The sequence below is a fragment of the Lepidochelys kempii genome, chromosome 9 (genome assembly GCF_965140265.1).
Source record: "Lepidochelys kempii isolate rLepKem1 chromosome 9, rLepKem1.hap2, whole genome shotgun sequence".
Taxonomy (NCBI): domain Eukaryota; kingdom Metazoa; phylum Chordata; order Testudines; family Cheloniidae; genus Lepidochelys; species Lepidochelys kempii.
The window spans coordinates 58,711,295-58,738,155 of record NC_133264.1 but is presented as its reverse complement, the minus strand read 5'-3'; the positions used below and the strand labels follow the sequence as shown (position 1 = coordinate 58,738,155).

Sequence of the window (26,861 nt, the reverse complement as noted above, 5' to 3'; positions counted from 1 at the left end):
TCCCCACCTCTGAGCTCTTTGGCCCATGAAATGCAGGGGTCCTGGACGTGCTGTTGCCTGCACCCCTCACTAGTTAGTGTGTGGGGAATTTCTATTCTCCTTTCTTTAGCTCTGGACTGGTTTGCAAACCGCGCCAGCCCTTCCCCAGCTCTTATCAGCTGCCTCCATTCCTGCCTAGCTAACCCCACAGCTATTTCCGGCAGGGCTTTCACCACAGCTGGCGCTTCCTCCACGGGGGGCTGCTGCCCAGCCTTCACCCTCCGCTTCTGCTTGCTTCCCTGGTGAGCTCCAGGGATGGTCTGCGGGGCTGCTGCTCCCCTCTTTTCCATGTTTGCCTCACCTGCCAGTGGGACCACTGTAGCTTCCCCAGAGCCTTTGTTAGTATTTGCCTTGGGGCAGGGGCTGTCTTCTTGCTGTCAGTGTGTACTGTGCCGAGTGTGATGGGGTCCTGATTCAGGGTCCCAGGTAGGGACCAAAGCCCCAGCATGCTGCGTGACTATACACATGCAGGAAGAAGACAGAGTCCATTCAAGGAACTCACAGTCTGCATAGAGCAGAACTGACAAGTGGAGACAGGCAGAGTGGATGATTCTGAACAGGTAACAAGCAATGGCCTCGGCACACCAGTGGCTTAGTATCAGAGCTGAATCCAATGGGGGGTTGGAGGCGTTAGTGCACCCAGTTCTGGAGTTTTGATCATCGTACCAACTAGACCGCTCTGCACAGGGGTTAACCTGCAGGGGAGCTGTCTACACTAGCGCTTCCACCAATGCAATAGTGAGAAATGAAGAGGGGAGAACATATCGCGAGCCAGGCTGGGAGGGTGGTACCGTGTTGCTTCAGCTCCTTGGTCCCACAGCATGGCTGAGGTGCTGCTACCCACAAGCGGAGACTTCCTGCTGCACAGCGCCAGGCAGCCTCAACAATACAGGGAGCCTGCTCTCCGCGCACCAGCCCAGGAGGTGTGGGTGGGGGACCGGGATTTTGGTGACCTGAAAACGGAAGAGTCATTGCCTGAAAGGAAAGGAATAAATGCTCTTATTCTGGTTTCTCCACCCGGCAGCAGAGCCTTGCCTGCCATGTCTCACAGGCTGCAGGGAGGCAGTAGGGAGCATTCACCTTGCTAGGATCCCTTTTATCCTGGACATCTGAGGGAGCAGGCTCCTGTGCGCGGGGGACTTGTCTACACTAGAGCAATCAGTGAACTTGAGGTGGTTCACACATTTTTAAAGATTAGCATGGACATTCCCCACACAGTGTTCTAAGGTACAAGTGCCTGTGGTTTTGCCCTCAGCTGATCCTAAGGAGATGTCTAGACGCCAGGGGCACAGCTGCAGCACTGTGTATGTTTTCTCCATTGACAGAAGGGGTTTTCCAGGGATGTAGTTAATGCACCTCCAAGAGGGGGTAGCGGGTCGATGGAGTTAATACCTCGAGTTAACTGGCAATCACTCTTGCTCTGATTGAGCTAAAAATGGGGCTAGCCACTCTGAATAGGATCCTGTCAAGAGCATAGGCATGGACTCCGGGCTGCTTGTGCCACCACAGCTACACTGCTATCTGTAGTGCACTAGCTGGATCAGTGCCAGCGTGGGTATGTCTCCTTATGCTGGAACTTCTACCTCCAGCTTGAAGCATGGATGTGCCCTCCTAATGAAAATCCCTGGAAGGTCTGTGCTAATCAGTGTTTGACGAAAGCAGAAGTATCGTAGACACTGCTCCCACATCGGCTCTCAGTCCTGGCCATTGGTTAAAGCTCCCTTTATCGTTTGCACAGCAGATTTGTTGGACAATTGCAGATGGTCTTGGGTAGTTTGAAACAGGAAACGTGTCTCCCCCGAGAATAAAGCTTCCAGGGTGCCCAGACAGGGAATAGAAGCAAGGTGTGATCAAACATGCAGAGCCCACAGCAGACTAGTGGATGCTCCCAGCAAACCACAGGCCAAAATTTATTTGCTGAAATAAGTTGCTAAACAATTGCAATAACACCCTGCTTCAGTGAAGGCAGCATTGAGAGTATTGGACTGGGAGTCAGGAGGCCTGGATTTCATTATCTGCACTGGGTCCTTGGGGAAATCCCAGCCCTTTGTCTGTCTTGTTAATTTAAATCAACAGCTCTTCAGGTCAGGGGTGGTCTCTCACTGTGTCTGTACAATGGGGCCCTGCTCTCAGCTGCAGCCTCGAGATGCTACTGCAGTGGAAATAACAGCAAATGAGTACAAATCCTGACCCGTGTGTGATACTTTGCCAAAGGAGACAGGGCTGCGCTCACTGGGTGTGTTATTTGCACAGAATGATGGAACCACTTCTGCTCCCTGCTGAAGTGATTATGGTCTGATTCTAGGGTGAAACATGACTTGATTGTGGGGAGATGAGCTGCCGTGCATGTCTTCACAGGTGGTTTGTGGGGAGGAGCATGAGAGTCATGTGCTTCAGCCGTGAGACTCCTGAGTCTGCCAGCTCCCTGGAGTGCACGCTGTGGGGTACTGCTGCAGAGCACAGCTGTGGATTTTCATTAGGAGTGGCGACAGGGAAGGGTTGAATTTTAAGCAGAAATTTGGGGTGTTGGACGAGGCTGGGATGGAGGTGGGGCTCCATGCAGAAGGGGCTGTATGGAAGAAGACACTGAGGCCTGGTCTACATTACAAAGCCAGCACAGTGTATCTAGAGTGTTCAGGGCTGTGAAAAATATCACGCCCTGTGTGATGTAGTTAAGCCGACCGAAGTCCTGGTATAGACACTGCTAGGTCAGCAGAAGAATTCTTCTGCCAGCCTGGCTACTGCCTTAGCGATGCTGCTGGGAGAACCCCTCCACTGGCTGCAATAAGTGTCTACACAACAACAGTGCAGCTGCAGCATTTCTAGTGCAGACACCCCGAGATGAGAGACATATGTGTCATGTGAGATATCCGTAAGATCCTATAGTGCCTTTATCCCCAAGGCACTATAGGAGCTTACGGATATCTCACATGACACATATGGTGGGAGGGGAGGGGTTGCAGCATGACAGCAGCATGGCATGGTAGTGTACTCTGAATGCTTTTCAGATGGGCATAAAATCCAGTCTGGGGTTGGTGGTGTCTGAGACTTCGCCAGGTGTGAGGATCTGCACTAGCCGGTGCCTGGCGAGCTGGTGCCTGGCGAGCTGTGGAGAGGGTGGACAAGCACCAGATTTCCGTGCCCGCTATGACTCAACGGCGGGAGCCATTGCAACCTGGTGGCTGAGCTAGCAGCTTGGCAATGGGGCACACTGTCCTGTATCCTCCCAGCCCTTTGTCAGCGCATCCGGCACAAACGCAGTCAGACCAACTCAGACTCGGATGTCAGGGCCATTCTGTTCCCTTCATCATCTCCTGACTGGAAGTAAAACCCAGCTGGGCCCTTGGGGGCAGTTGGCCTGTGGGGTCACCCATCCATCCGCCTTTGGGTGCTGTCTCCAGAGAAAGCTCTCATCCCCGTGGCTACTGAGAGGAGGTCAGTCCCTGGTGCGCCTTCCAGTCTAGCTTTCTGGTTACTCAGGGTTTGCAGGCTTCTGTGTGTGGGGGATAAAGATAGCCCCGTTTCTACCAGCCGGATGTGTGTGAGGTTTGCAATCGCGCTGCCCTCTCTCCACTCACATTTTCCATTATGCAAGCACAGCTCTCTCTCTGGCTGTAAATAGCGGGGCAGTTCACCAGCACTGCATGCATGCGTCTGTGTAGACCTGTGTTGCTGGGTGTATAAAACACATGTGAAGAACTGCCAGGCTAGATCAGAACAATGAGCCAGCTAGTCCAGTGTCTTGTCTTTGGTGGCTGGTGGCCAGGTTCAGCTGTTGCAGAGGAAGATGCAAAACACCTTGCAGGAGGCAGTTATGGGAGAACTTCCACTAGAGACTGGGGCTTGTGCTCTGAGACATGGGGGATTATGTCCTTCCAAAGCACTAGTTTTTAAAATCCTTATTACTCTAACTCTGGATGTTTTTGTTATCCCTATAATTATCCAAGCCTCTTTTGAACCTATTCTAAGCTCTTGAGCTCAATTACATCTTGTGGATGTGAGTTCCACAAGCTAATTCTGCATTGTAGGAAAACGTATTTCCTTGGACCAGTTTAAAAAAACATTGTTTGGAAATAGCTCTGATTGCAAATGCTTGGGTCCCCTTGAAGCCCAGATAATGGATTCTCTTTGCTTTTGCCATAATTCTCCCTCAGAAAAATGCTGAAATCTGAGCGTGTGAAAATGATCAGTAAGAGGATTTACACACCATATATTCCTGCTTCACTTACTCCCTCCCTATGCAACTAACAGCATCCACCCACTCTAAACTCTGCCCCTTGCTGTCTCCTGAAAGAGTAGGGTAGTGCTGGAGGCATATGCTAGAAATAACCCTCCATTTGTTTAATTAGAACTAAAGATTTCAAAACCAGTTTACTCCCGTGCTGCGTTGGCACATGCTACAGCCTTGTGCGTCTTCTGCTATGTTGAATCAGTAGTAAGATGTTTCTTTTATGGTAAAAAGGGAAAATCTTATCTTTTGGCCCTTCTAGAATGTGTTCAATAAAGGAGGTGGATTCTCACCTTCATAACCCTGATGTAAATCTGGAGTAACTCCAGTGATTTCAACAGGATGACTCTGGATTTACATCAGTGTAACCGAGTGGAAGTTGCAATGTGTGTGTTACATTTATGGAAAGCAGACCTTGCTGGTTGATGCACTGAGCTGTACTGTTCAATTCACAGTCATGTTGTTCTTTCACCCTCGACAGAACCTAATGTGCTCTGGGTTCGGGCTGGAGTGGACTGGAAGCAGACCTCTCATCATGTTTACATGTATGTTGCAGCAGTGCCTAGGGGGCCCACAGTGCTGGGTGCTGTGTAAATAGAAAGTAAATGGCGACTCCTGCCCCAAAGAGCTTGCTATCTAGCAGACGGGTTGGCTGAGGCACACAAGTGGGTTGGGCTGGGGGGTTGGCCAGGGCTCACTTCTTACCCAGTTAGGAGCAGTGCTTAGATCTGGCGCCTGCCTCGCAGCCACTGCGGGGTGCAGATGTCTGTGTGCAGAGGTGAGTTCTGAGGGTGACCTGGAGGAGGCCAAGGTAGAGGCATTACGAGTTTAGAGGGAAGCTCCCACCATGTGTTGGGGCAGTGGGGAGAGCGTGAAGGGCTTGTGAAGAAGTGGGTGTCTGAGGCTGGCATTGCTGATGAGGTGAAGGTGGTAGCTGACCTGATGACAGGATATTCCATAGCTCATACTGCAGTCTGCTGGTAATCTGTTGTACTTCTGTTTACATGTATTTATGCCAATCATGGGCCTGATCCAAAGGCCACTGAAGTCGCTGGGAGTTTCTCTCTTGATTGTGATGAGTTTTGGGTCAGATTTTACAAAGGGACCTAGGCACAGCTGAGTGGGGAGGTATAGAAAAAGTAAAGCAGGATTGTATGGCTGCATCACTTGATTGTAATCAATTTCCTGGGTGATCGCAGACTCCAATGATTGACATTTGCAGCCTGAACCACTGCCTAATGATGGTTTTTGTTGACTAATTCCCTGGGGTTTTTGGGGGGGTGGGGGAAGGAGAGAGGGATGGCGTTGTATTGATGTATCTTTATATGCAGAATTAATGAGGGAAGAGTAAAACTGAATTATAACTTAGAGACAACTAATATTTTGACTGACAGTTGCCAGTAAGGAATTAGGAAGTACAGAGGATCTCTTGACTGGAAGAGGGACACAGAAGTTATATTGATTAACTGATATCACAATTCAGAAGGTGAGTCACACTGAGTTTAGTGCTGTCAACAAAATAAGTGTGTGGCTAAGGAAGGCAAAATCCCCTTGAAGGATCAACAAGAAAAAGCATACTTCTGTGGAAAAACTTGACTTGGCGTGCAGAGGAGGATGGGTTTGTGGTGAAGGCCCTGGCTGGTAATCAGCAGTTTCAGTAATCAGCTCTTCCACAGACTTCCTTCATGACCTTGGGCGAGTCATTTAATCTCTCCCTGCCACATATATGACCCTACTTTACCATGGTAGCTGTGTGCCTCATAATCTTGAATGTTTGTATATTCCACCCACCCTTCTGAGGGAGGGAAGAGCTATTATTTTGATTTCACAGAGGGGAAACTGAGGCATGGAGAGCCCTCATGACTTGTACCTGTCATCCAGGGAGTCTGGGGTGGAGCAGGGAATTGAATGCCAGTCTCCCAAGTCCCATGCTAGTTCCCTGACCACTGAACTACCTTCCTCTCTAGAGGACTCACCCTTCCTTCTCTGAGGAGTTCCCATCTGTAAAATGGAGATGGTAATTCTTCCTTTCTCTCCGCTCCATCTGTTTTAGACTGTAAGCTCTTCCGAGCAGGAGCTGTCTGTCATGATGTAAATGTTCAGTGCCCAGCACAAAGGGGTTGCTGGGTGCTCCCACAAATGACAATTGGCAGTTTTTCTTCCTGGCTCTGTGGTGGCTGCCACGGAGTTGTGCTAGGAGTCCACACGGATACCTGCCCGCATTTGGGATGTGATACTGATGCTATTACGTTGTTCCAGGACCCCACATCCACTTCCCAAAGCGAATGCCAGTCAGAAAGGCATTCTTGCCCGGGTCAGGTTGCTGGGCCTGGGGATGAAGGCCAGGAGTAAAGGGTGGTGCTACAGACCAGTGCGCCGAGGCCATTCAGAAAGAAGGGCTAGCCGGCACCATTGTTAGAGGAAGCTAAGAGGATGTGCTTGGTGCTACACCCTCAAAACAGCCCTGTGCTGGGTGGGGTGGGGGTGGGGATGGAATGGGGGTAAGGCTTAGGTAACGCTTGGGCAGGGGACGTTGTTCCATCTCACAGAGGAGGTTGCTATATTGACCTGTGGTTTTATTCAGATGTGGAATGGAGCCCTGGCCCAGGGCCATCCAGCTGGTGCGCTGCCCTGTGGTTACAGATCCTGTGAGCCTGGGCCCCAAGAAGCTGTGAACCCACAGCAAGGGCTGCCTGCCAGCGGGCTGCCGAGGAGCTGGGTGGGTGTGGCTGGAAGCCAGGCAGGGCTCTGTGAAATGTTTCCATCAATGAATTGGCAAATTTGACCCCCCACCACCCAGAATGCTGGCATTTGTGTTAGCCAGGCCCTTGCTTTGACATCTCATCTGAGAGACGGCAGCTCTGGGAGCCAGCACCGTGCTGGGGCACACGGGAATCACCCCAACATGGCCTGCAAACACCTGGGCCCACTCCTGGGATAGTTCTGACCCAGCCAGGTCCTGTTTGGCTCATGAAATCTGCCCCCATTGCAGCCTGGGCAGGGGATAGCAGCCCTAGGAATGGGCTGCATGGCGAACACCCAGTGCTAACCCCGTGGTTTGGCTGGGAGCCCATCCTGCAGAGCCCTGGGCCTGGCTAACCCTGCCAGTGCCCTGCAGAGCACAGCCACACGAGGCTAGGCAGCGCCATGCTGAAAGTCCGAGCACCCGGGGCTATTTTTAGCTATTCCCCTCTGATCATATCACACCTCAGTGTTGTTGACTGACTGTTATGAATGACTCGAAGGTGGTGGCTTGTGATCGGCCACCAGATAGTTTCGTTCTGAGGTTCACATGATGTCCTACTTTACTGCTGGCTGAGAGCTGGAGAGCTCTCACATGGGCGCTGTGGAGCACAAAAGAGAAGCTTGAAAAGGTGACCCCTCCTGGCTATTGAGCCTGCTTTTCCTCTGGGCGTGAATCTGGGTCACTCTGGAGAAGTGCAGGGTCAGCTCAGGAGAAAGTCCTGGCCGTGAAAGAAGAGCCAGACCTGGTCTACAGGGTGCTGAGGGGGAGGGGCAGAGGGTTAGCCAGGCTTTGGGAGCAGCAAGGCTACAGTGGCAAATCTGATGTCCAAGTTCCCCCTCCTTCTCCCTCAGTCTCTTCACCTCAGCTTCAGTGCACACCTGCCCGGTCCTGTGCCCCTCTCTCTGTCCCTTCCCATGAAGCTGCTCCCCTCCTGACTAAACACACCCAACCCCGCTGGTACTAGCACGGGCCACTTGCCTGGGGTCTTCTCCCTTCCCCCAGCCTGGGTCTGCCTGGGCTGTTTGGATCGGCAGTGCCTAGCATGCTGGGGCCCCTCTCTTGACTGGCCCTTAGGCTCTGCTGTAATGTAATAAACAGGCCTAAGAATCACACCCTCCCAACCCCACAGCTGCTGTCTGAACATTTTAGGGTCTATTCTGCGGCCCCATTATTGTCCCTTCGTACATGGAACCTGATTCTCAGCTGGGGTAAATCAGGGCCATCCCACTGAAGTCAGCAGAGATCTGCGGATTCGCACCAGTGGGGCCTCTGCTTCCCACTGAGTCTGGGTCTCCGTTCACCCCCTCTCCTTCCCCCAGGGTAATGCAGGCCAGTCTCTCTGCCTGTGTCTTCTGCTCTTCTCCTAGCATGGCTCTTGCCTTTTGCTCCTCCTTGCTGTCCTCCTGCCCTGATGCACTGGATGATCCCAGGTCTGCAGTGCAGAGTGCCCGCAGCGAGATGTGGTATTGTGCTTTGCAGGTGTCTCTCGCTGGGACAGTGAGTACTGAACAATAAATAATAAGCCACCTTTTTTCAAATCAATGGGTTCTGCGTTCCAGTGCTATTAGCAGCAGATAAACAGAGCAAGAGCCAATGTTTTCAGATCTGCTAATCAGGTCTAAATCATCCACTCACTTGGTTGGGCCAGAGGAATTATTAAAGTGGCAGGGTTTGATTAAAACCAGGTTCCTGCTGCTACTCTTTTGGCAGCACCTCGAGGTCCAGCAGAGCTCAGACCCCCCTATACACCTAGGAAGACAGTCCTTACCCAAAGAGCTCACAGTCAGACAGACAAAGCATGGGTAGGGAAAGACAGAGAGGCCACCCAGGAGGTCTCCTTATCCCATCAGGGGACGTGTTTATCCAGGGATCCCAGGAGAGGCACCGGTGTGCCAGGAGAGGACAGGGTGGGGGGGATAGTCAGCTGCTGGCTCTTCTCTCAGTGAGCTCTTGCCTGGAATGTACTGACTGAGGTGTTGCCTTTCAGATCAGAACTAAACCTGATGTTCCGACTGCTTGTGATCCCTAGAGATCCCCAGTGCCCTTTCTCAAATCGAGGAGTGTGGGACTGGCCAGAACCTAGTTGACCATGACATTCTGAGTCCCCAGAGTCCTCCCTGCAGCTTGAATTGGGTACAGTGTTCCTCTTCACTGCCTGATGCTGCCTGCTATGCAGCGCTGCTACGTGCTGCTCCACAGCTGCTGCCTTTCACCCCAGAGGTGGCTGCATTCCAAAGGGGGATGCTGTATAGTGCTTTGGGATCCGGTAGGATGAAAGCTGGAAATGGAGTGCTCGTTATTCTTATGTTACCCATAGCGATGGTGGGAACACAGGCAGCTTGTGGGGTAGCGGGCTGAAGGGTTGGTGTGCAGGAATGAGGATGCTAGTAAGGAAGGTCATTCTTAGCACCTGCCACTGGAGTCAATGGCAGGATCAGGCCCTTAGCCTGGGTCTACACTTGCAAGTTGTACCAGCATAGCTATGTCGGTCGAGGTATGAAAACCCAGCCCCCACCTGATGTAGCTGTGCTGACCTAATCCTCAGTGTAGACGCAGCTACATCAGCGGGGTCAGGGAGGTGTAATGCCACTTGGGGGGGTGGTTTCCTACACCGACTGAAAAGCCCCTTAGTTGGATGGCCTGCATCTGCACCCAAGGGCTGCACTGAGGTAGCTGTGCCGGCATAGGTGCTGTCGTGTAGATGTACCGTAGGCAGGAGTGATTCAATCACGTGTACCCCTGGAATGTCCTCTGATTCGGGCCCCTGACCTCAGCACACAGCCTCCCCCTGACCTGCCATGCTGTGCTGGTGTGTGGGGGGGAGGGAAGGAAGGGGAATGGCTGCAGGGCTCCTCTCTAAGCCGAGCGGGCGGGGTCTTTGAGGGGGCCCAGCTGGGGTGAAAGGGGAGACATCCTGAACCCTGCGGGGTTGGGCTGGTCTCCCCGTGGAGTGCACACATCAGAGTGCCGGAGCAAGAGCAGCACGCGTCCTGTGAGCATCGTGGCCTATCCCTGCCGGCCTGGCGCCTGCGCTGCCAGGAGGAGGGGGAGATGTGTGTGAGGAGTACGAGCTGCTGTGCAGGCGCAGGCAGGTAAACACTCGCTCCCCGAGGGAAGTGGTGAGGTGGTGTGTGCTCCCCGCCCCCGGGTTCAGACAGCAGATCGAAGACATGATCCGGAAGAGAGAAGTATTTATAGAAACCAGGGCAGGCGAACAAGCAGAGCCCTGAGCCAGTGCCAGTTCAGTGGCTGGCGATGCCTCGTGCTTTCAGGGAAACCTTCTGCTGGCATGTGCCAGCTGGGGCTGACTGAAAATTGGGCCACCTCCTGTGCCCAGCGCAGGTCCCCCCAGGGTCGTGCAGGGGCCGCACCCTGCAAGGAGCACAGGTCAGAGGTTTTAAGCAGAGTCCCAGAAGTGCTGCGTGCCCATGTCATAGAATCATAGAATATCAGGTTTGGAAGGGACCTCAGGAGGTCATCTAGTCCAACCCCCTGCTCAGAGCAGGACCAATCCCCAATTTTTGGCCCAGATCACTAAGTGGCCCCCTCAAGGATTGAACTCACAACCCTAGGTTTAGCAGGCCAATGCTCAAACCACTGAACTATCCCTCCCCCGAAACTTCCCATACCGGGAGTTGAACCTGGGCACCTGGGTGAAAACCAGGAATCCTAACCGCTAGACCATATGGGAGGCGTTGATTGGGAGGCGTTACAGTCGGTACGTGCAGCTCCCCCTAATCCCGCCAAGGATCAGGCCCTTGGGCTCTCCTTCGATTCCCCCACTCCCCCGGCAAGGATTGTGGCTTGGGATGAAAAGTGCTGTGCGGAGCCCAAAGAGCTCTGCCAGTAAACGGGAGCTCAGACTCACTTCAGGTCTGACGCTGGGGAGACGATCCTGCCTGGGTTTTGGAGGCCGTTGAACTCCTGTGTGCTAGCGCACCAGTGGTAGGTGCGGCCTACGGGCAACACGAACATAGCTGGAGATGACAGCAAGGACGTCAAGTAGGCATCTCTGTGAGAATAACAATGAGGCCTTGTCTATACCAACTGTACTGGGAGGCAGTGACCATGAGTTGGTTGAGTTCAGGATCCTGACGCAGGGAAGAAAGGTAAGCAGCAGGATACGGACCCTGGACTTCAGGAAAGCAGACTTTGACTCCCTCAGGGAACGGATGGCCAGGATCCCCTGGGGGACTAACTTGAAGGGGAAAGGAGTCCAGGAGAGCTGGTTGTATTTCAAGGAATCCCTGTTGAGGTTACAGGGACAAACCATCCCAATGAGTCGAAAGAATAGTAAATATGGCAGGCGACCAGCTTGGCTTAATGGTGAAATCCTAGCGGATCTTAAACATAAAAAAGAAGCTTACAAGAAGTGGAAGGTTGGACATATGACCAGGGAAGAGTATAAAAATATTGCTCGGGCATGTAGGAATGATATCAGGAGGGCCAAATCGCACCTGGAGCTGCAGCTAGCAAGAGATGTCAAGAGTAACAAGAAGGGTTTCTTCAGGTATGTTGGCAACAAGAAGAAAGCCAAGGAAAGTGTGGGCCCCTTACTGAATGAGGGAGGCAACCTAGTGACAGAGGATGTGGAAAAAGCTAATGTACTCAATGCTTTTTTTGCCTCTGTCTTCACTAACAAGGTCAGCTCCCAGACTGCTGCGCTGGGCATCACAAAATGGGGAAGAGATGGCCAGCCCCCTGTGGAGATAGAGGTGGTTAGGGACTATTTAGAAAAGCTGGACGTGCACAAGTCCATGGGGCCGGACGAGTTGCATCCGAGAGTGCTGAAGGAATTGGCGGCTGTGATTGCAGAGCCATAGGCCATTATCTTTGAAAACTCGTGGCGAACGGGGGAAGTCCCGGATGACTGGAAAAAGGCTAATGTAGTGCCAATCTTTAAAAAAGGGAAGAAGGAGGATCCTGGGAACTACAGGCCAGTCAGCCTCACCTCAGTCCCTGGAAAAATCATGGAGCAGGTCCTCAAAGAATCAATCCTGATGCACTTGCATGAGAGGAAAGTGATCAGGAACAGCCAGCATGGATTCACCAAGGGAAGGTCATGCCTGAGTAGACTAATCGCCTTTTATGATGAGATTACTGGTTCTGTGGATGAAGGGAAAGCAGTGGATGTATTGTTTCTTGACTTTAGCAAAGCTTTTGACACGGTCTCCCACAGTATTCTTGTCAGCAAGTTAAGGAAGTATGGGCTGGATGAATGCACTATAAGGTGGGTAGAAAGCTGGCTAGATTGTCGGGCTCAACAGGTAGTGATCAATGGCTCCCTGTCTAGTTGGCAGCCGGTATCAAGTGGAGTGCCCCAAGGGTCGGTCCTGGGGCCGGTTTTGTTCAATATCTTCATAAATGATCTGGAGGATGGTGTGGATTGCACTCTCAGCAAATTTGCGGATGATACTAAACTGGGAGGAGTGGTAGATACGCTGGAGGGGAGGGATAGGATACAGAAGGACCTAGACAAATTGGAGGATTGGGCCAAAAGAAATCTGATGAGGTTCAACAAGGACAAGTGCAGGGTCCTGCACTTAGGATGGAAGAATCCAATGCACCGCTACAGACTAGGGACCGAATGGCTAGGCAGCAGTTCTGCGGAAAAGGACCTAGGGGTGACAGTGGATGAGAAGCTGGATATGAGTCAGCAGTGTGCCTTTTTTGCCAAGAAGGCCAATGGCATTTTGGGATGTATAAGTAGGGGCATAGTGAAGAGATCGAGGGACGTGATCGTTCCCCTCTATTCGACATTGGTGAGGCCTCATCTGGAGTACTGTGTCCAGTTTTGGGCCCCACACTACAAGAAGTATGTGGATAAATTGGAGAGAGTCCAGCGAAGGGCAACAAAAATGATTAGGGGTCTAGAACACATGACTTATGAGGAGAGGCCGAGGGAGCTGGGATTGTTTAGCCTGCAGAAGGGAAGAATGAGGGGGGATTTGATAGCTGCTTTCAACTACCTGAAAGGGGGTTCCAAAGAGGATGGCTCTAGACTGTTCTCAATGGTAGCAGATGACAGAACGAGGAGTAATGGTCTCAAGTTGCAGTGGGGGAGGTTTAGATTGGATATTAGGAAAAACTTTTTCACTAAGAGGGTGGTGAAACACTGGAATGCGTTACCTTGGGAGGTGGTAGAATCTCCTTCCTTAGAGGTTTTTAAGGTCAGGCTTGACAAAGCCCTGGCTGGGATGATTTAACTGGGAATTGGTCCTGCTTCGAGCAGGGGGTTGGACTAGATGACCTTCAGGGGTCCCTTCCAACCCTGATATTCTATGATTCTATGATACTGCCTTAACCCTACCCGGTATAGCTAACTTGTCCAACCTCTGGCGTGGATGCAGTTAGAATGGTATGAAGGTGCTTATACTGGTATTGCTGTTCCCCTAAGGGAAGGGGAGTTAGCTGTATTGGGTAAGGCCCACACTAGGGATTGTACTGGTATGTGTAGTTCGGTGAATAATCACCCCCTAACCAACGTGGCGTGGGGAGACCAGGCCCAGCCCACACTGCATGACCAGCTGCTTTCCCAGGGTTGGGGTGTCTGGATCCGGGTGTTTTGTTTGGCTGGCTGTGGAATTCAGCAGCGGATCTGGGTGCAGACTCTGACGCTGCAGCGGGCACTCTGGGCTCGTCACATTGTGCGGCCTGCAAGCGTTTGGTTCCAGACTGTGAGAGCTGCGGATAGTCTCTAACAGCAGTCTGCACGTATGCTGTGCAGCACCTTGCTCTGCTAACATTGATTTAACCTGCACCCCCTTGGGAAGTAGCTTGGTATTAGTAGCCCTGGTTTCCAGAGGGATAGATCGAGACCCAAAGAGATCCAAGTAAATTGCTGAAAGTTATGTGGTGAATCACAGCAGAACTGGGAATGAACCCAGGAGTCCTGATCTGCGTCCTGCTTCTCTTTCAGTATCTTGCTGGGCTCTCTCCCTCAGCCTGCAGCGTCCATTTTACTAGTCCAGGAGATGTGCAGCCTGAGTGTATTCATGGTGCAGACCAAGCCCAGGTGTGAACAGGGCCAGTCTGCTCTCACTGCCTTTCTGACATGCCTCCCCTCAACCTGGAGGGACCCTCTGTGGAGCGAGAAGGAGAGAGCGCTCTCTGCGATCTGTCCCACCCTGGGCCTCTCTGGTGCTGACCGCAAACCAGGTGGTAGTTAGGAGATGAAGAACTGGACCGAGACCCTCTTTACTCATGTTGTATTGGCCCTACACAGACTTCACAGGGAAAGGTGATTTCCAATCCCTGTGGCAAGTTCTCTCATCATGCTGCTAGCTTGAAGCCCTGCTGGCATTTGGCCTGGAGTGCCCCGCTTCTTTCTGTGCAACTTTATCCAGACTGTCAGGCATAGCTAGGCCGCTGGGGTTGGAACAATAGCATCTCTCTGGTAATGTCGTGCTGGCAGCCCAGGCTGAGTCCTAACCCCCAGCTAGGCCCAGCTGTGGGTGCCAGTGCTAATGGTGGGGGTGGGTGCTGTTGGATATGGCTGGAGAATCCAAAGGATTACAGCAAAAGCAGGGCACTGAATGCGGAGCAGGTTGTGCCTGGGGTGCTGTTAGGTACATGTACATTTACTGTGCACAAAGGGACTTGTGTTGGAGACAGTGTGGTCTAGTGGGTAGAGCACTGGACTCAGGTGACCGGGGTTCTACTCCTGGCTCTGCAACTGGCCTGCTGGATAACCATGGGCAAGTCATTTCCTCCAGCTGTGCCTCAGTTTCCCCAATTATAAATGGGGCTTCTGATCCTGACCTCCTTTGCAAAGTGCTCTGAGCTCTACTGATGGAAGTGCCACATGAGAGCTAGGGATTATTAGGATTTGCTTAACTCGAGCTCTCCTTGCATGAGTATTAGCCACACGCTCATTACCATGCCCTGTGTCCCTTCTGTACCAACCTCATGCACTCTCAGAACCTTCCCCCAGCCACCAGGGTGCCCTTGGACTAGGCCTGCTATGCGTCCAAGCAGGAGACACCCCTTTGTTCTGTCTTGCTGGCTGGCCAGGGAAGCTGCTCAGCAAATATGATCAGCTTCTTCTGGTGTATGGGTTTTGTTCTGTTTTTTCACTCACACATAAACTCCTTGGGGGGAAAAGGATCTTAAAAGCTCCAGGTGTTTTAAGGAAGTTAGCAGGACCAATGGGACCCCACTCGCTTTTCCTAAGGAGGAATTGCAGAAGCTAGAGAGGGATGAGATCTCCATCTCCCAGGGATTGATCCCTCCAGGAGATTTACAGAAGAGCAGGGAGTCCTGACTCCCCAGTCTGCTGCCAAGGGTACTAAGTACGTCTTACACCCAGACCTTTTCAAAGCAGTGTCAGTTACATCCAGAAATATGCTGCCTTGTATTCCTGTCAGGCCGCATGGCACTTGCTTGCTTTTCAATTGCACTGGAGAAAAAGAGGGCATGGCTTTCAGTGAAAGGTGGGGGTGTGGTCAGGACCAAATCCTGCCCTCTATTGGTTGCATTCCAACAGCTGCAGGGTGGGGAAAACAGTCAACTGAGAAAGAGCAAGTTGGAAGCTGCCCAAAGGAGCTGTAAAGTGCCCATTGCCTACTGGGCACACAGGAGAGCAGAGCAGATGTGGATACTGCTGCAAAACTGTGAGTGTCCGTGGGAGCTACCCCTGTAGTACTGGAGGTGCTGGGTGGCGTTCTGACTGGTGTTCAGGGCTAGGGAGCCAAGCAGAGGACTCTGTCCTGTACAGGTGTCTTCATTTTATTGGGCTGCCTTGTCTCTGACACGCAGAGGTCAGTTATGGAGCTGATGCTTGTGCATGTTCCTCTGTCCCTGGCCTGTCTGACTGAATGTGCAGTATCCCTACTCTGTGTCTCCAAAGGCACGTGCATTGATAAGAAACTCACCCCAGAGCTTGCAGGCATACATGTCTGCAACAGCAATGACACTGCACGTGCAGACCTGTGGTCAGCACCCATCCACACCCACGTCACTGGAATATTTTGCCTCACACAACTGTGACTTACTAAAATGCTGGGGAGTTATGATCTCTCCCCGGCTTCTTGATTACTTTCTCATTAGCCACACACCTTGTGCTTGTGCACTGCCTACCTGCTTCTGCTGATACCATCAGCTGTCTATGCTCCTGTGTTAAGCATAATAGAAATCTTTAACAGCCTAGCTCACTGCTGTAGCTACAGGGGCCTCCGGGTGGGAGAAGGAGCTTTTACAGCATTTTAACATCTTTTAAAAAGTCCTTTATGATCCACATGGGATCTAGCTCTGGGTGTGAGATTTGTACACATACTGTTATTTCTCTCCCATCTCCCATTATTTCTCTCCAGTATGGTCATCATATTGCGCCCTGCCATGCACAAAGTATAGACATCCCATTACACACTGAGATCAGTGAACACAATGGGCTGAGGCAGAGAGGTGAGTTACTGAGAAATCAGCTGAAGAATCCCCTAGACTTGCAAATCTCCACAGGGCCTGAGCCCAGAAAATAGAACCTTGTCTACCTTGGGGTACATGGTCTGTGCTGCAAGAGACATCCAGGAGGAGAGACCTATATGTGGCCTCCTGCAGTCCCTTGAGCCAGCTGGTCTGAAATGAACAAGTGTTTATCATAGTCACAGTCCTTTGTGCTTCTCTGGCATCCTCCCTCTGAGGAGCTCTGCCTGCATTGCAAACTTTAACAACCTGGGCACAAGAGTCTTGTTTAAGGTCACACAAGTAGTTGGGGGCAGGGCTGGGCATTGAATCTAGGAGTCCTGGCCACCAGCCTCCTGCTCTAATCACAAGACCATTCTCCAGTGAGCCTGGGGGAAACTTTGAATGATTGCCCTGATGTTCATTGCTTGTAACTCCCTCTTAGGGCTTGCAAATGAAAGCCAGTCCGCACCTGCTGCTCCGAGCGGCTAGAGGGTGCTATTGCTCCTCAGGTAACCTTTGAACTTGGTGAATTGGACGGTTCAGGCAGGACTTCGCCTTTCCCACCCCCCAAATACTCTGTAACAGAAATAGCTCTCTCTGAACGTGTGGTCAGGGCAGCTGGCTGTGAATTCTCTGTGGTGCTGGATTACAGGCCTCTGGAACGTCGAGGAAAGCAGAAGTGGCCAGGGAGCATTCAGCGTGCAGAAGGAAGTTTCACTTCTGTTGGTCCAAACAGAAAGTGAAGGAGGCGACTTGCTTTGTCACGATGCACATTGATTTTCGGATCAGTCCCTTCGAACATCCAGGGTGCGGCTGGGGGGCGTGGACGGAGCAGTGTGTCATGGGAGATAGTACTGCCGCTGCATGGGCTCCACCCACTCTGTGAGTACATGGAGACATGGCCCCAAGCACCTAGGCAAGTCTGAATCCAGCCAGGAGGGGGTGCTGATGACCAGTCGTGATGCTCTGGAGCAGATCCTCTCCCTCTAGGAACCTTGTTCGTGTACTTATTTTCTAGGCATGCTTTGCATGGCTCCCAACTATGAGGTATGGAATTGGATCGACTTGCAGAGCCCTCCGAGAGCTGAGTGCCAGCATGGGGCAAGGAGGATACTGCTGCTACCTAGGAGGAATATTGACACTGATGTGCATGCCCACAGACTGTCCCTCAGGGTGGGAGCAGCCTTACGGCTGGCAACGGAATCAGATGGGGCTGCCTTGGGGAAGGGGAGACAGCTGGTCACCTAGGTAGTTAGTGGATTGGATCCCATTCACCCAGGGAATGGGGGCTTTATCAAACTCATCCGTCTCATCAGTCTGTCTGCACAGAATGGACCAGCCCCTCCAAAATCCCCCATCCCAACATGTGCTGAGTCTGGTGTCAGACCTGGGACTGGTTCTCTGGGGGCTTGCTCCAAAGACCTGGGCTGCGGATGCGGCAGGAGATCCCTCCAGGGCAGCGGCATCCCTGCCAAGCCTTTGACGCAGTGTGGAAATGAAGCCAGCTGGAGAATCAAGCGAGTGCTCCCATGGATGGTGATGGCAAAGCCTCCACCGGGGCTGCTGCACTGGGGCATGGTGACTGTGGAAGCTGCATCCAGCCTAGTGGGATTTAGCTGCATGTAGCGATTCCTCAGCTGCCTGCAAGGCGCTGCATGATGGTTGCAGACAGGCAGCATTGTTAGGTAGCCACCTGATGGTGACAATGTACTTTTCTTGGCTTGGCTGGGCTAGCAATGTGAGTATGTCCTTGCACAGCCGGGCCACTGCAGCCACACTGCTATTTTTAGCCATGCTACAGTCACACCTCCGATTGCAGTGTAGACACACCCTAGGTATCAGGGACCAAAGGAAATTGGAATGAATCTGTGGGCTCAGACAGCAGAGTCTCCAGTAACGCCCTGCACGTGCAGCAATGATGAGAGATCTCAAAGCCTCCCACACCAAAACCTCAGGCCCCCTGTTGCTTGAGTTAAACGACAACCTCTGTTTGCTGCTAGTGGTCTAGGGTTTAGAGCTACTCTGGTCTTGTCTGCATAAGAATGTCTTTTCGGTATAAACCATGGTATGAATTTAAACCGATGTAGTTCTACCAGTATATCACCTCTAGGGACACTTATTCTGGTATCGGCGTGGCCTGTTTTCGGCTTAGCTTGTATCACTTGGGAAGGGGTTTTAACTAGGGCTGTCGATTAATCGCAGTTAACTCATGCAATTAACTCAAAAAAATTAATCGTGATAAAAAAATTAATTGCAATTAATTGCACTGTTAAACAATAGAATATCAATTGAAATTTATTAAATATTTTTGGATGTTTTTCTTCATTTTCAAATATATCGATTTCAGTTACAACACAGAATACAAAGTGTACAGTGCTCACTTTACATTATTTTTTATTAGAAATATTTGTGCTGTAAAAACGATAAACAAAAGAAATAGTATTTTTTCAAGTCACCTCATACAAGTACTGTAGTGCAATCTCTTTATCATGAAAGTGCAGCTTAGAAATGTAAGGTTTTTTGTTCCATAACTGCACTCAAACAAAACAATGTTGTCGAGCAGTCTGGCGGTCAAGCTGCCTGGAGTGCCTGGACCCCAAGGACCCAGTTGGTTTGGCGGTCGAGCAGCCTGGGGAGATAGACAGCAGGAGATTGAGGACATTGAGCGCTGGTTGGCCAGCTACTTAGCACCACATAGCTAGGGGAGTTGGGGAGTGGGGAGCAGAGGAACCAGCCAGCTGGCTACCTGGCACCCTGGGGAGCTGAGGACTTAGGGAGTAGGGAGTGAGATGAGTGGATGAGTGTGACATTCCCCTCTGGTGTTGTCTGGACCAGTGATCTGTTAGGCCACTCCAGTCCTTGACTCTGGGAGCCAGCCTTACCCTGCTGTGAGAGCCCCCACTCCTGGGCTGTTCATGCACAGCCTCTAGCATGTAAGCTGCTCCCAGCTACTTGCAAGTGAATGACACTAGCCAATATCTCCAGTCCCACATCAGAATGGTTACCAAAATAAAATATAAGCATGCAGTCTAAACTCTCAACCCTATTAGACTGGGCAGCAACTAGATTAAGCAGTTTTTCTCACCCCACTGGATATTGCAGTCCTTAGTATACAGGTTTGTTTCTTAAACCTGGGCCAATCTTTTGTGTTGGAGTCTTGTCTTCTTCTCAGTGTCTTGGCTGCTTGCAGCGAAGGTGGAGGCAGGAGAAGGGCCCAGTATGCGTCCACTCTGTCTGTTTTATACTCTAGGTCCATGTGCTTGTAGAACACAAGTCCAGGCATGTCTGTGGGGCATTGCTGAGTCTCTCTCAGCAAGGTTGAGCAATTCCCCTGGTGGGGCCTCATGCAGGTGAGTCATTGCATTGTAGCTGCCTTGCTGGACAATGACTGTTGATGGGCTGTTTCACACCCCACCTGGGCATTGGTTACTTTCCTTGCTGTTGCCTCTGGGGACCTAATATCTGGCTGATTCCCCCAACTTACAGCATGTTTTAGTGACAACCATACTACACAATTCTCATAACTTCATATGCATTAATGATACTGAGTCTGCGGTTGTGAAATTGCGTTAATACAGAGGGCCCTGCCCCGAATCTGAAAGTTTTATAGATTCTGAGTAAAACTACCCTTTAATTTGCTGCAGTTGATACAGGACTTGCTCATCCTTGGATCAAAATGGTTTCAAAGTGCCAAGTATTGTTCATTAATACAGACGGGCCTTTAGTTGGTTGATGGCTGCGTTTTTCTCGCACTACTGAGGTGAAGGGAGGGTTTCACACCTAGACTAAGATTCATTAGGCCAGTGAATCTGCATGGTGTAAGGAGTGGTTGACTCAGATTCTCTGCCTACTCTTATTGGAGCAAGTCTCACTCCCCAGCTTGTGTTTCCTTTCCTCCCAAGATCTATTTTTATCTTTGCTAAGCACACAAACCAAGGCCACCTGCAGCTTCCCTGACTCACTTCCTCATTCACCTGCATGACAGGAAAGGCAGGAGCTGCTCATTTGCATGCAGCCATGCTGTTGGTCCATTGATACTTTGGTTTGAGCTGGGGGCTTCCCTGGGCTGGAATAGTAAGTGCAGCTTCCTGGGACTCCAACTTGCAACTCGTCCTGCCTTTGACTCACTTGCTCAGAAACCGTGAATTGCGAGGCAGACCCAGTCCCGGGAGTGTAGCTGCGTGCAGGAGGAGAGCAGCGTTGGCTGACGGCGCCAAAGAGCAAGGTTTGGATATTGGTATAATGTCACCATCTGACATGGACAGATTAGGGAGGTGAATATTTATGTCTGTCTCTCTTATACACATACACACACAGCTCCCAGGTACACACATACTCTCACTCTTTCTCACACATTTTCACACACAGCTCCCCATCCCAGGTACAAAACACACACACACACCCCCCTCCCCGGGTATGTACGCACACAAACACACGCACCTCACTGGTGTGTACATGTGCGTGCACACCCACACCCACAGAGCTCCCAGGTTCACACACTCTTTCTCACACATACACACGACTCCCAGATACCCCATCTTCCTTTCCTATATCTCCATGCATCATTCCCACAGATCCACACTAACATAGGCGCCCCAATGTACGCTAGACCCCAGACATACAGGCTTACCACTCACAAATACACTCCTATGGCCGCACAGGAGCGTGGCAGTCCCTTCTTTCTGTTTCTCACCTACATGTCCACAGGCATGCAGAGACTGTGCAGAGACTATATTTAGCTCCTTCTTGGGGCTGAAATGTGCATTCCTCTGGAGCATATCTGTGCAGAAGGGCTGAGAGAAATCTCTTCCACTGCCAGCCAGACTGGGATGGGGGAAGGGGGAGTGTGTGCCTTCTGCATATTCTGCATGTCCCTCAGATTTCCCTGGGGGAGCCGATCCAGGGCATGTGCCTTTTGTACCAATGAGTGGCCATTAGTTTCTCAAGCATTAGCACAGACCTTTGGAATAGCCATGGTGGAGCAGTCCATGGCTGGAGACACCTGGACCATTGACCAATGCAGAAGCCAGATTATTCTGTATTGCTCTCTGCCTCCTGCTGGCAATCGGCTCACCATTTCAGGCAGGAGTGCTAGCCCTTTAAATGTTGTGTAGGTTATAGACTAGAGCCTGACTCCACTGACCTGCCTTGCAAGATTGGGAGGGTGTTGAGAAAAGAAAAGGAGTCCTTGTGGCACCTTAGAGACTAACCAATTTATTTGAGCCACAAGTACTCCTTTTCTTTTTGCGAATACAGACTAACACGGCTGTTACTCTGAAACCTGTTGAGAAAAGGCCTTTCTTCCCGCCAGCAATAGATCTGTGAGCTGGGGGATCGCCTCCCAAGGGAAGTGGTGGAAGCCTCAGTCTCTTGAGTCATTTAAAACCAGGACTAGCCAAGGCTCTGGAGAGTAGCTTGTAGAGACAGTCCAGCCCTCGTCCTTGAGTGAATCAGATGGTGATAATAGCATTTAAATTGTGCTTTTAATTTTCGATGGTGTAATCCTCACAGCAGTTCTGTGGGCAAGTGAAGTATCTTTGACTAGATGACTGGGTGCCCCGTGAGGCTGCTTCCATCTCTAACATCTGTGATGCTGGGACAGTAAATGCAGCAGTTGCCAGTCTGATATGGTGATCCACATCTTTCCCCCCTCTTCTAACATTTAAGGGTAGGGGAATGGGTTGGCAAACAAAAAGTCAAATTCCCATGATAATGTTGACAGATATATAGCCAAATAAGCCTACTTAGTGTACATATGTGGTCATGTGTGTTTGTGCAGGAGGCAGTGGGTGTGTGAATGCACATATGTGGGCATGCATGTCTGGGCAGGGAGGCGATAGGTGTGTAAATGCACGTATGTTTGTGCAGGAGGTAGTGTGTGTGTGAATGCACATATGTGGCATGGGGGTCTGGGCAAGGAGGCGGTGTGTGTGCGAATGCACGCATGTGGCAGGGGGTCTAGGTGGGAGATGATGTGTGTATACCCAGAGCCAGGCTTAGGGACATGTGCGCTAAGCCCTGCTGCTTTCTTGCCCAGGTCCCTCTCCAGGGCTGAAGAGCTGAGGCTGGGAGCTGGCAGTAACAGATGCCCAGCTGCTCTTATGAGGGTGTTAGAGGAAGTTCAAGCCATGCCCTGGAGTAGCCATTTCTTCCATTCTCATTGCCCACTGTGGCACTAACCCTCCCCCACATTCATAAAAGGGAAACGACTGATTTGTTTGTTTCCGCTGCATTTTGCAGAGCGACTTCCCATTGTTGGCTCAGTCCTCAGCTGTGGCTTTGCAGAGCTCCCCGCAGCAGAGCGTGGCAGCAAGCGGTAACGATTTCTGCAAGCCGCCTCTCTGACACCGGCCCTGGCCAGGGGCTGAACCAGTGCCCGGCGCAGCCCAGGAGCTATTCTAACTTGTGCAGTCTGTAATACTCCACAAGTGGATAGGACTGCATGGGAGCACAGCCCACACCACGGGGGAGGAGCCGGCCGAGGAGTACTGATATGGAGCTGAGGGCAGCTTTACGGTCACTGGCCCCATTCTGGTGGCACAAAAGGAGGTGACTGCAGGGCAGGAGCTGTTTTAAACACCAGGTTTAGGTTTGAATTTAAAAAATATCAGGTTTTTCACCTTGCAGAGAAGCCTCATGGGGCAGGGGGAGGGTGCTCTAGCTGGCAGGATTTCTCTATTCCCAGTGTTCCCTGGCTGAATCAAACCCCATTCTCCAAGCCATAACAGTGCCAACTAAGGGGTCAAAAGTCAGTGCCATGCTCTCCTTGCCCGTTTGTGCGAAGAGGCGAATTGAGCCGCAGTCACTTCCTGGAAGGGACTTTTTGGCCAAAGGGCATTTTTCTGACTGGGAAGCTGTTTGGATGGGATTGAGGCTGCACTGTCTGTGCCGCCAATTGAATGTGTCTTGAGCCATCTCTCCATGGAGACCTGCCAACCAAAGTAAGGATCTGAGTCTGTCATTGCTTCGTTAATGCTGATATGACTCAAGGAGTGCAGCTGACTCACTATTAGGAGTGTTGGAAATACACCTACAAGCACTGGTAACTGAATGACTAGCGAGTTTGAAGGACTATATGGTATTTGCAAGGCTCGGTTGCTAAAATGATTAGCGGCTTGATGTGTAGATTGCATGTCAAAGCAAAGGGAGACGGGGAGGTGGTGGGTCTCTAGGATGCTGAACAAGATAACGATATAAATAATAGCGATGGCTTTGCACGTCTAGGGTCTCCCATTCATGTGTTCAAAGCACTTCCCAAAGGGGGGTAAATGCTATTGTCCCCATTTAGTGACTGAGGCCCATAGATGACTTCCCCAAGGTCCCACAGCAAGTCGGGGCAGGGATTGGAAAAGAACCCAGGAGTCCGGAGGCTCAGCCCCTTACTTTAATTAGAACACTGAAAAATGCCGCCATTCCATGTTGTATCTGCAAAACGTGCCACCTCTTGAGATATATGGACTCAGGTTTAAGCAGGCAATTGGAAATGCAAATTTTGTTTCAATGTGTTTGATTGCACTGATAAATACCCATTTGCATGTGTAGTTATTCTGAGAACATCATATGGCCATCAAGGGTCAGATTCCTTGATACTTGGGATGTTTTGCGCTGCTCTGATGATCAAAGAAGCAGTTGACCAGACTTAACTGGGCAGCTAAATTGGTTTATGGCTGTTTTGCACTGCAGAAGCCAATCAGTGGAGGTGGGGTTCCCAGTTTTATTTCTTATGTCTGATCTGTATTACTGTAGAAGCCCCAGTTGTGGCTCTGGACCCCCCTGTGCTAGGTGCCGTACAAACACAGGACAAACAGATGGTCACTGTCCCGGAGAGTATACAGTTTTGAAAATCTCACCCTTCCCGTCCAGCAAGACTGTGCAGGATGGCGGCTGCGTTTCCATCACCATTTAGGTTGTTGACCGCTTTGCTCCCTCCAATGCCCGGCACATCAGGTGAAGAGCACTGGAGCCATGGTTTCAGAGTAAGAACACTGGAGAGTTTCAGAGTGAAGAACACCGGAGCCATGGTGGCATGTAGGGTTGCCAACTTTCTAATTGCGCAAAACCGAACACCATTGTCCCGCCCCTTCCCTGCCCTTCCCCCGAGGCCCTGCCTCTGCCCCACCCCTTATCTGAGGCCCTGCCCCCACTCACTACAGCCTCCCTCCATCTGTCGCTCCCTCTCCCCCACCCTCACTCACTTTCACTGGGCTGGGGCAGGGGATTGGGGTGCAGGAGGGGGTGAGGGCTCCAGCTGGGGGGTTTGGGCTCTGGGGTGGGGCCGGGATGAGGGGTTTGGGGTACAGGAGGGGGCTCTGGGCTGGGGCTGAAGGGTTTGGAGTGCGGGAGGGGACTGAGGGCTGGGGCAAGGGGTTGGTGGGGCAGGAGGGGGTGTGGGCTCCAGGAGGGAGTTTGGGTGTGGGAGGGGGCTTAGGGCAGGGGCAGGGGATTGGGGTGCAGGAGGTGCAGGCTCTGGGAGGGAGTTTGGGTGCGGGAAGGGGTTTCAACCTGAGGAACGGGTTTTGAGGTGTGGGCTCCGGCTGGGTGGCACTTACCTCAGGCGGATCCCTGTCGGCGGTGCAGTGGGGCTAAGGCAGGCTCTCTGCCTGCCCTGGCTCCGTGCTGCTCCTGGAAGTGGCCGGCATGTGGCCCGTAGGCGGAGGTGCGGTCAGGTGGCTCTGCGCAGTGCGTGCTACCCGCACTCACAGTTGCCACCCCCACAGCTCCCACTGGCTGCAGTGCCTAGCCATTGGAAGCTGCAGAGCCAGTACCCGAGGCGGGGCCGGATTGCGACGATTCCCTGGCTGCTCCTGTGCCTAGGGGCCACAGGGACATGCTGGCTGTTTCTGGGAGCTGCACGGAGCCAGGGCAGGCAGGGAGCCTGCCTTATCCCTGGTGCACCACTGACTGGACTTTTAATGGTCCGGTCAGCACTGCTGACCGGAGCCGTGAGGGTCCCTTTTCAACTGGGCGTTCCGATCAAAAACCAGATGCCTGGCAAGCCTAGTGGCATGTGGGGGCCCGTGGGCTGCAGGGTAGTTGAAGGGCCAGTGGTGGAGTGGTCAGCACAGCAGTGCCCAAAAAACAACCTAAGGAAGCCCTAAAATTTGGCCCTTTGAGTGCAGGAGAGCACAGGACAGGTCAGCTGCAGCGTTTTAGTTCTTGCGAATTCAACCAACAAGCCATTTCTATTCATCCATCAGGACAGATGCAGGTCAAAGCAAAGATTAAAGATTTAATAGCTAATCTGTCTCCAGGATTTATAATGTGCCTATCACCTTGGGCACATTATCTTGGAGCTGACTGTGTGTGTGTTATCTTGGAGCTGATTGTGTGTGTGTGTGAGAAATTGCTGTGTTCGGGCCCTGCTGTGTCAGTAGATGTCTGCATGTGAAGTCCCTAATATAAAAGCTGATGAACCTCAGAATGGACCCACCCATCCTTTGACAGCAGTCCCCTCTGTGGCCTCTATGAACACAAGCTCCATTGTCTCGCTGCTTAGGTGTGGCACAAGAGTTACAGTAAATAGCCCTCTGGCACCATGCTGAGAGTCTAGTAGCAAGGCACCTGCCCTCTGTGCTTGGAGACACAGCCTGAACCTCTGGGCGTGGACTCTGCAGGTGGGACAGCTGTTAGGGAGCTCCCGATTTTTATAGCCCCCTCCCCCCCCCTTTGTTCTCTCCTGGGAAGTCCGCTGGCGCCCCTGCTCAGAATGCAGGAGGGCTTGGCTTAGGACCAGCAGGGTTTCATCATGCAGTCACAGACTTTACTTGGCAGGAGGACACGGGAGCTGTGCAGGCACTTCTAAAGGAACACAGTGCTTCCCTGAGAAGGCAGCCTCAGCCCTCCTCTGTCCTAAGGAATTTGCCCTGGCTACAGCTACTGGCATAACTGCAGAGTTGCAACCGACCGTGCAGATAGGCAAAGCCAGTTTTAAGCAGGAGGACTGCTCCATCAGTGTGGTCTAGTAGCTAAAGCACTGGACGGGGAATCAAAGATATGGGTTCTAGTCCTCTTGCTGGGTGACCTCAAGTGAGTCACTTCCCCTCTCCATGCCTCAGTTTCCTCATCCATAAAATCAGGATAATGATGCTGACCTGCTTTATAAAGCACTTGGAGATTGATTGATGACAAGTGCCACGTAAGATCTAGGTGTTATCACAGTGGGGATGTGCCCCGAGGCTGAAATCAAGGCAAATCACCCATGGAATAAAGGTAGAAGAAAGCTGCATTAGCTAGTGGCCAGTACAAAGAGACTGGGTGTCTAGGAAACCTCATCTAATCTCTGCCAATAGCTTGTCCTGTCACTTTGGGTAAGTCATTTGCCTTCTCTGTGCCTTAGTTTCCCCACCTATGGTACTGGCCTAGCTTTGTAAAGTTGACTTGAGAGTGGCGAGGTGAGGATCTATCAGAGGTTCTCTTCATATGAAAATTAGTACAAGTGGCTGAGTA

The 26,861-nt window shown here is 51.6% G+C and overlaps 1 protein-coding gene and 1 non-coding gene across 5 annotated transcripts in view; one reads left to right on the top strand and one right to left on the bottom strand.

The window, feature by feature from the left end:
- Positions 1 to 26,861, top strand: part of DGKK (diacylglycerol kinase kappa) — a 158,581-nt gene that overhangs the window by 43,425 nt on the left and 88,295 nt on the right. The window lies entirely within an intron of this gene.
- Positions 10,634 to 10,704, bottom strand: TRNAE-UUC (transfer RNA glutamic acid (anticodon UUC)). Its single transcript has one exon. It is a non-coding gene; the product is annotated as a tRNA-Glu (tRNA).